The sequence below is a fragment of the Arachis ipaensis genome, chromosome B8, assembly GCF_059453495.1.
Source record: "Arachis ipaensis isolate K30076 ecotype BB chromosome B8, ASM5945349v1, whole genome shotgun sequence".
NCBI lineage: Eukaryota > Viridiplantae > Streptophyta > Magnoliopsida > Fabales > Fabaceae > Arachis > Arachis ipaensis.
Genome location: NC_142443.1, coordinates 107,571,024 through 107,581,969, shown reverse-complemented (window position 1 = coordinate 107,581,969; position 10,946 = coordinate 107,571,024). Strand labels below are relative to the sequence as shown.

The window sequence follows — 10,946 nt, the reverse complement described above, 5'->3', positions numbered from 1 at the left end:
CAATCCGCGCGGTCGCGTGAGTCATGCGGCTGCGTCACTTCTCGCTGGTCATCTCCTCGATTTCTTGTGTTCCTTCCATTTTTGCAAGCTTCCTTTCCAATCTCCAACTCATTCATGCCCTATAAAGCCTGAAACACTTAACACACAGATCACGGTATCGAATGGAATAAAGGAGAATTAAAATACATAATTAAAAGTCTCTAGGAAGCAAGTTTTCAATCAAGTAATAATTTTAGGAAGGAAATATAAATGCATGCTAATCATATGAATAAGTGGGTAAAGATCATGATAAAACCACACAATTAAACACATTATAAACCATAAAATAGTGGTTTATCATGGAGTCCGGGGTGTCTGGGTCTTTGTAGTTTCCCATAAGTAACTCCTTGAGGTATGTGAATCGGCGCTTGTTACGGCGCTCTCTTAGCTTTGCTTTGTGTTCCTGCTGATCCAACCTTTCAAGTATCTGATGGAGCAGTTGGTTTGTTGTGGGTGCTTGTGGTGTTGAAGGAGGAATGTCTTCAGCCACTTCAGTAGGTTGGCTTGTAGTGGCTGCTGGAGGCCTAATATATTTCCCGTTAGGGACGTATTGATCATCCCGTGGAAGCATGGCTTTGGTGTCCCCAGCTCTATAGGAGACTCCGGCTGCTGAGACGAGATCTGAAACCAAGGCGGGAAAAGGTAAGTTGCCCGCAATTTGTACGTGTCCTATTGCATTCCGGATGTGTCTTGGTAAGTTTAGGTGCTGGTCTGTAAGGATACACCAGAGTAAAACAGCCATGTCTGCAGTGAAGGAGGACTCGTGGGTGCTCGAAAAGACATAATGGGACATGATCTGTGCCCATACTCGAGCTTCTAGAGTAAGTGCTGAAGCCGATATCCCTTTGGGTCGGGATCGATGGTATCCGTAAATCCATCTGCTGCCAGGTTGTGCGATAACTCTGAGAACGGTGTCCCAGTCAAATTGATATGTCTGGCGCTTGAGTGCGGCCTCTTGAAATGCATCCAGTCCTTCTGGAGTAGGGAGAAGATCTAAAGCTCGTTGAATGGCCTCTTCTGTAATGGGGACTTGCTTTTGATGGACATAGACAGACTGCAGGGTTGGCAGGTGGAAATTAGAGTAGAATTCGACTACCTAGGAAAGATTAATCTGCCGTGGCTGTCTCTGTAGGAATCCCTATTGTTGTCGCTCAATTCGCGGCTCAACAAATTCAATAATATGAGTCGGGAGGATAAAAAGGTATTCGTTGTTGTAATTCCGTTCTGCCAGGATGGGGAACATCTGCTCACAGTAGCAGTTGGTAAATCGCGCAGTGTCCTTTGCTGGGAAGGCTTTCTCTTTTTTATCAACCTTTATAATCGTCTTAATTCTTTTTGTTGAGGGTTTAACTGCAGTTGAAGATGGCTCTGCCACTAATACTCTTTTTGTTCCTCTTCTTGCTGGTGGTTTGGGAGTAGCTTTCTCTTTGCCTTTCTTGGTGGCCATCCTAAAAGAAAGAAAAGAGAAAGTATGTTAAAATGTCAAGGGTTAGAGCAAGGAAGAGGGCGGGAAAGGTGGTAATCAATGCACAGCAAGGAAGAATGACGTTAACACATGGTCATGACTACATGTGAAAAATCATCAATGGGAATATAGCAAGTGCATATGATGACAATTAAATGCAAGGTGTTTATTGGCATGCTGGCAAAGGCATGAGTAGCATAGATCAAGCAAACAATGTCCAAGTTAGATTACCAAGCCTTTCAAACTAATATGCTATTTGTAATAACAATTATATTTAAATAATATAATATAAAAAGGGTTTTGTGAAAAGCAAGCATATAGAATAGTAGAATAAAAGAAATCGAAAAATAATGCACAATGCCATACGGGCGTTTTCACAAACACATAGCATGCATAGTAAATAAGCTATTGAAAGTATTAAATTGAACATGCAAGCAACCCTATAAAATTAATATATAATTGCCAAACAATTCCTTAAAAATCCATAAGTAAATCATAAGAAATAATAATGATCCAAATAAATTTCCAACACCAATTAAAAGAAAAGAAAAGAAAAAGAAAACATGGATAATGAGAGTAAAAAGAAAAAGAAAAGAAGAGGAAAACATAAAAATAAGAAGAAGAATAGAAAAGTAATGAGGAAAGAAGAAAAGAAAACCTTGTTAATGGTGGTGAGAGCGAGAAAGTAGAAAGTGAGAAAGATGGAAGAAGGAAGGAAGGGAAAGAAAGAAATAAGAAGGGAAAAGAAAAAGTAGGATTTGGGGAAGAGAAAGATAAGATATTTTGGCAGATATGGATATGTTGTGCGGCGCTAGCGACGCGAACGCGTGGGGTACGCGTTCGCGCGAATGGCGCTTATATGAATCGACGCGGACGTGTGACTCGTTCTGTGCTACTGGCGCGGGGTAGCCTCGCGCCCACACAACTCTCTGTTCGAAACTCATTGTTGCCAAATTACAAGGTAACGTGTTCGCGTGGTGGACGCGATCGCGTGAATGGCCAAGGTTTGAAAACGACACGGATGCGTGGGGCACGCGTTCGCGTGGTTGGGCTTGTGAGTCTGATGCCAGGGCATTTTGGCCAGATTTACTGACCTTTTCTTTACTGTTTTAGGGTAGTTTCATGCATTTTCTTAGTTAATAAGCAAGTCTTGGGTAGATAATCACTTACATCTTGATTCAAGCAAACATTATGAATTTCATGTGATTTTATGAGAATTATGCATGAATTGAATGACAAATTGGATAATGCATGTCTCATAACTTGGATTAGAGCTTTGATGCACTTTATATGCTTGATTTCAGGACAAAAGAAGCAAGGAAGAGCCACGTTAGCAGCCACGTTAATCTAATTAACGTGACCTCTAACGTGGAATGGGAATAAACTTGCAACGTTAATGAGAAAAGTGATTGCCAATAACGCCTTCGAGACCATCATGGCCCATGTTAATTGTCACATTAACTACATTAACATGGTAGTTAACGTGGAGAAAAAGGGAGCTCCAGCGTTAGTGGTAAAAGTGAACACCACTAACGCTCCAAATTGGCAATTAGCCACGTTAAGAGTCACGTTAACTTAGTTAACGTGAACTTTAACGTGGAAAGGAAGACCATGCCAACGTTAGTCACACTCACCTTTGTCACTAACGTTGGACTAAGCCCAATTGGCCACGTTAAGAGTCACGTTAACTACATTAACGTGAACTCTAACGTGGGAGGAGCAAGGGATCGCCAATGTTAGTGACACTCACCTTTGTCACTAACGTTGGACCAAGCCACTATGAGCCACGTTGGCTGCCACGTTAATTGCATTAACGTGGAAGCTAACGTGGAGGAAGGAATGATGAGCCAACGTTAGTGACACTCACCTTTGTCACTAACGTTGGATATGGCTATCACCACAACGTTAGTGGCCACGTTAAGACAATTAACGTGAGGCACTAACGTGAGAAGGGGCGTTTGGAGCGTTAGTGACAAAGGTAAGTGTCACTAACGCTCTCGAGGCTAAGGCATGCCCACGTTAAGAGCCACGATAGTTATACTAACGTGGACTCTAACGTGAGAAAAGGGGGACTAAGAGCAATGTTTTTGGCAAATGTAAACGCCAATAACGCTTGCGATGGACTAAGAGGCAACGTTAGTGGTCACGTTAGTGCCACTAACGTTGAAGTTAACGTGAACCATCTTGGGCTAGGAACGTTAGTGAAAAAGGTGATCGTCACTAATGTTCTCGAACCCACATTTTCACTTAACGTTAACGCCACTAACGTCCTAGCTAAAGTCCATGCCTACTTCATACTTTCTCTGCAAGTAAAGTTGAGCCCACTGAAGATTCCAAACTGCTTCAAACTCAAGATCCAAAGGCCCATATCCAAAAACTTGAAGAGCCAACTAGAAGATCAGAAGAGTAGTATATATAGGAGTAGTTTTGAACTAGAGAAAGGAGCTTTTGGCATTGGGAGAACTACTCTCTGTATAATTTTACTTTCTCTGCAACCTCTAGTTTTACTTTTCAGAATGTATTCTCCATCTTTGCTTTCCATTCCCAGAGCTATGAACAACTAAACCCCTTTCATTGGGTTATGGAGCTCTGTTGTAATTTGATGGATCAATAATAGTTTTCATTATTCTTCTTCTTTCTTTTCTCTTGATTTTTCTAGAAAGCTTTCTATCTTCATCTAATTGGGTAGTTGTCTTGGAAAAGAAGCTATTCATACTTGGATCTCTTCGGAACCTTGGAAGAGGAATGAAGAGATCATGCTAGAAATGCTTTCTCATGTTGGACCAAATTGGGGTTTGGATGGATATAGTGACATATAATTCTACCAACACTTTGATTTGGGAATACATGTGGTATAATTAGTGACCACTCTTCATCTCTTCTCATGAGCAATTAGACCAAGGAATTGGCTATTGATCAAGATTTGAGAGATTGAATTACCAAGGAATTGGAATTCAATCACTTAAGATTGCCAAGGAGATCAATGAATGCATTGATTGAGGAAGAGATGAAGATGAACTTGATCCGGAGAATACAACATCTCCTGAGCCCAATGAATTCCCCATTTCTGACCTTACCCATTCTCTTTACTTTCTACCATTTACTTTTATGTTCATTTCCCCAAATCCCCATTTAAGATTCTGCAATTTACTTTCTGCCATTTACATTTTGCTCTTTAATTCCAGCATTTACACTTTCTGTTATTTACTTTTCCGCCGTTTAATTTCCTGCAATACTCAAATCAAATTCTATTTAGCTCAACTAGAACATTCCTCCAATTAAAGTTGCTTGACCAATCAATCCCTGTGGGATTCGACCTGACTCTATTGTGAGTTTTTATTTGACGACAATTCGGTATACTTGCCGAGGGAAAATTGTTGAGAGACAAGTTTTCGTGCATCAAGTTTATGGCGCCGTTGCCGAGGATTGATTTTGTATCAACAATGATTAAATTGGTGGATAACTAGATTGAGCATTTTTCTTTTGTTTGATTTAAATTCTGTTTGAGTAATTTACTTTCAGTTTTAGTTATTTCCTTCCCTTTACCCCTACCCATTAGTGGTGTTCTCGTAGTTGTTACAATTTAGTTCACTAACCCACTAACTGTTTGATATATTGTATCACTCACACTAACAGCATTTTTTTTAACAAAGAATACTCTCTATCTTTCTTTTACTTTGGCCTTGTTGGTTGTATGACAGGTAGAAGAAGCGGGGCTTCAACTTCCTTTGATTCCGAACCTGAGAGGACCTTCCTTAGAATAAGGAGGGAAGCAAGAGGAAAGAGAATTGTTGGTGCTAAGGAAGAGGAATAGTACTTTGAACTAGACATGGATGAGAATATGGAGAACCATCATGAAGAAGAGGCTCACAACCATGGCAGAGAAGGTCTAGCAAATCATGCTGGGCAAGAGAAAAGAGTTCTGGGCTCTTACATCAATCTAAACCCAGGAAACTGTGGAAGTTGCATTCAAAAGCCAACCATACATGTCAATAGCTTCGAACTAAAGCCACAGCTCATCACCCTTATTCAGAACAACTGTTCATTCGGAGGAAGTGTCTAAGAAGACCCCAATCAATATCTAACCACATTCCTGAGTATATGTGATACTGTGAAGTCTAATGGTGTTCATCCCAACACCTATAGATTGCTTTTGTTTCCCTTCTCACTCAAGGACAAAGCATCCAAATGTCTGGAATCCTTCCCGAATGAGAGTTTAACAACCTGGAAAGATGTAGTGAACAAATTCTTGGCGAGATTCTATCCTCCTCAACGGATCAAGAGGTTGAGAGCCGAGGTACAAACCTTCAGGCAACAAGATGGTGAGACTCTATATGAAGCATGGGAGAGGTTTAAGGACTTGACAAGAAGGTGCCCACCAGATATGTTCAACGAATGGGTGCAGTTACACATCTTCTATGAGGGTCTTTCTTACGAATCAAAGAAGGCAATAGACCATTCATCTGTGGATCTCTGAACAAGAAGAAGACCATTGAAGAAGCCATAGATGTCATTGAGACTGTAGCCGAGAATGACTACTTCTATGCTTCTGAAAGAGGCAACACTAGAGGAGTAATGGAGCTAAATAATGTGGATGCACTGCTGGCCCAAAACAAGCTGATTACCAAGCAGCTGGCTGACCTTACCAAGAAGATGGAGAGGAACCAAGTAGCAGCAATCACCACCTCATCAGCAACTCAAGAAGTAGTAAATGCAGAGGCAGAGGGTGATCAGGAACAAGCCAACTACATTGAAAACTCACCTAGGCAGACCTATGATCCATATTCCAAAACTTATAATCCTGGTTGGAAGAACCACCCAAACTTTGGGTGGAGAAATCAACAAGATCAAGGCCAAGATCAGAGACGCCATAACCCCAACAACAATGTAGCTCACCAATATTTCACACAGAGATCATATCAGCAACCACCTAACAACACACCTCAACATCCATACCAAAGCCAAAATGGCCCTTCTCATCACTCCAACTCCAACTCATTAACATCTGAAGATAGACTCTCAAGGATTGAGACTCTACTTGAACGTATATGCAAGGAAGTTCAAGACAGTAAAATGTTCCAGGAGGAAGTGCGCTCCAATATGTAGAATCAAGATGCTGCCATCAAGAAACTTGAGACATAAATTGGCTACCTATTCAAGCAAATTCCCAGCCATGACCTGTGCAGCAACATCGATCCAAACCCAAGAGAGGAATGTCAGGCTATCACCCTCAGAAGTGGGAAGGAATTGAAGGAAATTCCCAAGGATTCACAAGAGAAGAACTCAAATAAAAGGGAAAAGGAGCGAGATGAAGTCCAAATTCCCATTCCCAGTTCACAGCAAAAAGGAGAAATGCTAAAGCCAGACGTCCCAAAAGCTCCATACCCTCAGCAATTGAAGAAGAAGGGAGACGACAACCAGTTCTTAAGGTTTTTGGAAATCTTCAAGAAACTACAAATCAACATACCCTTTGCTGAAGCAATAGAGCAAATGCCGCTCTATGCCAAGTTCTTGAAGGAATTGACGACCAAAAAGAGAAGCTGGAAGAACAATGAGACTGTGATACTAACCGAAGAATGTAGTGCCATCATTCAGCACAAGCTACCCTAGAAATTGAAGGATCTTGGGAGCTTCCAGATCCCTTGTATTATAGGTGAAATCACAGTGGAGAAGGCTCTATGTGACTTAGGAGCCAGCATAAATCTGATGTCAATAGCTATGATGAGAAAAATGAGGATTGAGGAGGCTAAGCCAACAAAAATGTCCCTTCAACTGGCAGACCGATCGTTCAAGTTTCCTCATGGCATAGTCGAGGATTTGCTAGTGAAGGTAGGAGATTTTATCTTCCCAGCAGACTTTGTAGTGCTAGACATGAAGGAGGAAGCCAAGGCCTCCATCATCCTGGGAAGACCATTCTTGGCCACTGCTGGAGCTATCATTGATGTCGAAAAAGGTGAACTCACCCTGAGATTACACAATGAGAAGATGACATTCAATGTATTCAAGGCCATGAGCTACCCACAAGAACCATTAGGAGAGTGTATGAGGTTAGATTCACTAGAAGATGCAGTACAAGAAATTTTTGAAGAAGAAGAACTTGAAGGGTTAACAAAAGAGGAATCAGCATCTAGCGAAGAGGATGCAACAGCGGAGATTCATGTTCAGGGTGCACCAAAGGAGAAGGATGAAAGAAAAGAAGCACCCAAACTTGAACTCAAAGCACTGCTACCCACTCTCAAATATGCGTATTTAGGAGAGAATGAAAGTTACCTACTGATCATAAACTCAGCCCTTAACCAAGATCAAGAGGATGAACTACTCCAAGTATTGCGAAAGCATAAGGATGCCATTGGAGGGACCCTCGCTGACCTGAAGGGAATCAGTTTGGCCATATGCATGCACAAGATACTGTTGGAAGAGGATGCCAAACCATCCATTCAACCCTAAAGGAGGCTGAATCCAGTCATGAAGGAAGTGGTACAGAAAGAAGTCATGAAGTTATGGCAGGGAGGGGTAATTTACCCGATCTCAGACAGCCCATGGGTCAGCCCGTGCTAGTTGTCCCAAAAAAAGGAGGAATCACTGTAGTCCCTAATGAGAAGAACGAACTAATCCCTACAAGGACCGTCACAGGATGGTGGATGTGCATAGACTACAGAAAACTCAATGAAGCTAAAAGAAAAGATCATTTCCCTCTTCCTTTCATGGATCAGATGTTGGAAAGACTTGCAGAACATGCATATTACTGTTTTCTCGATGGTTATTCAGGATATAACCAAATAGTAGTTGATCCGAGAGACCAAGAAAAAACCTCATTCACTTGCCCATATGGAGTGTTTGCCTACAGGCGCATGCCATTTGGGCTATGTAATGCACCTGCAACCTTCCAACGCTGCATGCTCTCCATTTTCTCAGATATGATAGAAAAATTCATTGAAGTCTTTATGGACAACTTTTTAGTATTCGGATATTCCTTTCCTAATTGCCTAAATCACCTGGCCCTGGTATTAAAAAGAAGTCAAGAGACTAATTTGGTCTTGAACTGGGAAAAATGTCACTTTATGGTGACAGGAGGAATAGTTCTTGGCCATAAGGTTTCTAACCAAGGCATTGAGGTAGACAGAGCTAAGGTGGAACTCATTGAAAAATTACCCCCACCAAGTGATGTCAAGGCAATTAGGAGCTTTCTGGGGCATGCTGGCTTTTACAGAAGGTTTATTAAAGATTTTTCAAAGATAGCCAAGCCCTTAAGCAATCTCCTTGTATTTGATACACCATTTGTCTTTGATGAAAAATGCATGCTAGCATTCGAAAATTTAAAGAAGAGGCTGTCCTCTGCCCCTATCATTTCCCCACCTGACTGGAACTTACCATTTGAACTGATGTGTGATGCATCTGATTTTGCAGTTGGGGCAGTGTTAGGGCAGAGGAAAGATAATTTAGTCCATGTGATATACTATGCCAGCAAAGTCCTCAATGACACTCAAAGAAATTATACCACTACTGAAAAGGAGTTGCTGGCAATAGTTTTTGCATTTGACAAGTTTAGATCATACCTCATTGGTGCCAAAGTGATTGTTTTCACAGACCACACAGCACTTAAATATTTGTTTGCCAAGCAGGAATCAAAACCAAGACTGATAAGATGGATCTTATTGTTGCAGGAATTCAATATTGAGATTAGAGACAAGAAAGGAGTGGAGAACAAGGTAGCCGATCACTTATTTAGAATCCCTCATGAAAAAGGTGGAACACATGATACAAGTGTGAATGAATGTTTTCCAGATGAGCAGTTAATGACGGTTCACAAAGCACCCTGGTTTGCAAACATTGCCAATTTCAAGGCAATTGGGGCTTTACCTCTAGAGATCAACAAACATCAAAAAAGAAAGCTCATCAATGATGCAAAATATTTTGTCTGGGATGAGCCATATCTCTTCAAGAAGTGTTCAGATGGAATCCTGAGAAGATGTGTTTTAGAAGAAGAGGGAAGAGAGGTCCTATGGAACTGCCATGGCTCATGCTATGGAGGCCACTTTGAAGGGGAAAGAACTGCAGCCAAGGTATTACAGAGTGGATTCTTTTGGCCCACCCTTTTCAAGGATGCCAAGGAAGTAGCAAAGAACTGCAATGAATGCCAAAGAGCTGGCAACCTACCCAAAAGAAATGAGATGCCGCAGAATTTCATCTTAGAGCTGGAACTGTTTGATGTATGGGGGATCGATTTCATGGGACCATTCCCAACCTCATATTCAAACAAGTATATCTTGGTAGCAGTGGATTACGTTTCCAAGTGGGTAGAGGCTATTGCAACCCCAACAAATGATAACAAGGTGGTCATAAACTTCCTGAGAAAGAATATTTTTAGCCTGTTCGGAGTCTCACGAGCACTCATCAGTGATGGAGGAAGCCATTTCTGTAACAGACCACTAGAAGCTCTTCTCTTACGATATGGGATGAAACACAAGGTTGCCACACCTTACCACCTCCAAACAAGTGGGCAAACCGAGATATCTAACAGAGAGCTAAAAAGGATTCTGGAGAAGACTGTAGGAACATCAAGAAAATACTGGGCGAAGAAGCTAGATGATGCTCTTTGGGCATACAGAACGGCATTCAAAACACCTCTTGGGATGTCCCCGTATCAACTAGTGTATGGAAAGGCCTGTCATTTACCACTGTAGCTGGAACATAAAGCCCTCTGGGCTCTCAAGCTACTAAATTTTGATAGCATTGCTGCTGGTGAAAAAAGAGTCTAGCAGCTGCAGGAAATGGAGGAGTTTAGATCTCAAGCCTATGAAAATGCCAAGATCTATAAAGAAAAGGCAAAGAGAAGACATGACCTCAATCTGACACCCAGGAGCTTCGAAAAAGTACAGCAAGTGCTCCTCTACAACTCCAAATTGAGACTCTTCCCTGGAAAACTCAAATCAAGGTGGTCTGGACCCTTTCTCATCACAAAGGTCTCACCACATGGACACATAGAAATTATGGAGGAAAGTTCAAAGAGGACTTTCACTGTGAACAGACAGAGGCTCAAGCACTACATGGGCAACATGGGAGAAAACCCCAAAATGAAGTATCATCTCAACTGATGGAGAAATCGTCGAGCTAGCGACATTAAAAGAGCGCTTCGTTGGGAGGCAACCCAACCTAAGGTAGTTTCCTTTTCATGATCTTTTCAATAAAAGTTACAAATAGTTTTTCCTGTATTATAAGGATCTAAATTTGGTGTTGCACACCAAAATAATCCAAAAGTAAATGCGTAATTCTAAGTTTGGTGTTCCACCAAAGATTTCAGTTAGAATTACACTACACCTCTTCAAGAGGCATATTGCTAGCCCCAACCAATCAGGGAAACCACTTAACAACAGTTTAGTTTCTAGTTCATATTCGTTTTATTAATAAAAGCACATGAGGTTCTCTGCATGTATTCAATCTG

The 10,946-nt window shown here is 41.4% G+C and overlaps 1 non-coding gene across 1 annotated transcript; it reads right to left on the bottom strand.

The window, feature by feature from the left end:
• Nucleotides 1-5,786: 5,786 nt before the first annotated feature.
• Nucleotides 5,787-5,893, bottom strand: LOC148549170 (small nucleolar RNA R71). Its single transcript, XR_015897719.1, has one exon. It is a non-coding gene; the product is annotated as a small nucleolar RNA R71 (small nucleolar RNA).
• Between the last annotated feature and the right edge of the window lie 5,053 nt (nt 5,894-10,946).